The sequence below is a fragment of the Penaeus vannamei genome, chromosome 40 (genome assembly GCF_042767895.1).
Source record: "Penaeus vannamei isolate JL-2024 chromosome 40, ASM4276789v1, whole genome shotgun sequence".
Classification (NCBI taxonomy): Eukaryota; Metazoa; Arthropoda; class Malacostraca; order Decapoda; family Penaeidae; genus Penaeus; species Penaeus vannamei.
This window is the reverse complement of record NC_091588.1, coordinates 14,307,786-14,310,285: the sequence shown is the minus strand read 5'-3', so window position 1 is coordinate 14,310,285 and position 2,500 is coordinate 14,307,786.

Sequence of the window (2,500 nt, the reverse complement as noted above, 5' to 3'; positions counted from 1 at the left end):
AGTGCGAGTTCAGACATGTGCCGAGGTAATCATACAGCACACACACATGTGCACGTGTGTATGTGCACTTCTGTATGTGTGTTCTTGTGTGTGTGCGACTATGATTGCTCGCGCGAGTATGAGTGCGCGAGCGCGCGCGTTTGAATGAATGAGTGCGCGCGCATGTGTGTATATCTGCGCGAGTGCGCGCTATTACTTGGAGTGTGATATGAAGAGTAGAGGACCACTGGAAGCATGGCCAACAAGTTGAGACATGCGCGAGCGTGATCGCAGGGCTTGCCACAGCATTTAGTAGGCCGCATGGCGTCGTCGGTTGGGGATTTTTTTCGTCATATTGTTTTACATTTTTTTATGCTGTTCATTAATCACTTATCCGATCTGAATGAAATAAACACAAAAGAAAGAGCAATGTCTCTGCTTCCTTTTGGTCTATATAAACGCACTTGCGCACGTATATGTGCGCGCGCGCGCATGTCACAACTTGTTGGCCATGCTTCCAGTGGTCCTCTACTCTTCATATCACAATACACAAATGTGCGTGCGCCCGCGCGTGCGCTTGTGCGCCCCTGTTTGTTAGAGTATGAGGTGAAGCGTAGAGGACGGCTGAAGGCAGGCGAACAAGTTCAAACTTGCGCGCGCGTGATCGCAGGGCTTGCCACAGCATTTAGTAGGCCGCATGGCGGCGTCAGTTGGGGATTTTTTCGTCATACTGTTTTACATTTTTTTATGCTGTTCATTAATCACTTATCCGATCCGAATGAAATATAAAACAAAAGAAAGAACAATATCTGGCCTTCATTTTGGTCTATAGGCACGTACTATAATAAGACGAAAAAATATAGAAAATGAACAAAAACTCTAAAAAATTTTAAGGTCATTTATTTGCTTATTCATTTTTTAAAACTTTGGTACCTACCACACTCCACAGTTTGTGTCCGATATCATGGAGCTTTTCCCCCAAGAAAGAACGTTTGAATGTGTAGAGAATAACGAATGGGATTTGGTAAAATCAAAATTTTAATTTTTAACGAATTTTTAAAACCCCGATTTTTTTTTTTTTTTTTTTTTTTTTTTTTTTGCCGATTATATTACATGCGATAATTCGGAAACTAAACGGAATTTCCAAATTCGAATTCGTTGTTCTCTTTGCATGACCTAAAGGATTTCTCAACAGAAAGCACATAGAAAACGGATGATAATTGTGAGACTTGGTAGGTACCGAAGGGACCTATTTATCAAAAATCGATTTTTAACAGCACTTAAATTCCCTTCGGCCAAAATTTTTAAAAATTGGTCAAAAGATGAGTAATGAAGTACTCTCATCCTACCAAAATTCATGAAAATCTGTAAGACCGTTTTCTATTTTTGAACAAAAATTGAAAATTGGCGATTTTTCAGGGATGGGCCCCTTAAGGGGACAGTCCCAGGGAATGACCTTTTTCTACTCGTATCGTCATAAAAAAAAGTTGGTTGAAGGTAACTCATTGATTCTTTTTTACATAATATAGATCATAGAATTGTGCTTTGTCTCATATATAATTTTGACCTTGCAAACTCATAGGGGGGGATGACCCCCCAAAAACTCTGGATTTTTTTTTTTTTCCCTCTCTTCTTTGGTACATCACCACTCCCACAGTTTTTTCCTTGGTACATCACCACTCCCACAGTTTTTTCCTTGGTACATCACCACTCCCACAGTTTTTTCCTGAACAATCCACAGAAAATTCATGTGATAGATCTATCCTAGCCTAAGGCCATGTAAATGGCCGATTTTTGAATTTCCATTTTTTCGGGGGGTGTATAATTTTGCTCTGGGTAACTTCAATGCGGTATCTGGTTGTGATCGAGATGGCTATGAGATGTCTGTCGGTCCCCATGGTTCAGGAGCTGATGCCGGTAGTGAGAATAGCCTCCTTTTCCGGGACTTTGCTAGGTCCTAGAAATTGAGGATTTCTGGCTCCTGGTACCAGTTCCCAGATCAACATCACTGAACATGGTACAGTGATGCGGGTAATGCAGCCAAGGAGATCGACCACATACTCGTTAGCACTCATTGGAGGATCCTCCAGAATTGCAGGGTGTACAGGAGTGCTGAGTTCTGTGGAACTGACCATAGATTGGTTGTGGCTACCCTCCGGGTCCACTTCAAAACTCCCCAGCGGTCAAATGATCACCCTAGGGTGTTTCATTTGGACAGGCTGAGGAGGGGGATTGTGCCTGTGGGTTTGCTGAGGCAATCTCTGATCGTTCCACAATGCTCGACAGTCTGACAGACCCTGCTCTTCTGTGGGATACCTTCAAGCGTAAAATGCGTGATGCAGCTCAAGATACGATTGGTGTACACCCGAGAGCAGTACAGAATTCCATCTTGCAGGAGACACAGGAAGCCACAGATGCGTGTCGTGCGGCTCATCTGACAGGGGATCGGGAATTGCACCGTTCTCCTATGCACAGAACTCGGTCCCTGTTAAGAAGGGACAAGGAACAGTTTATTAGGAGT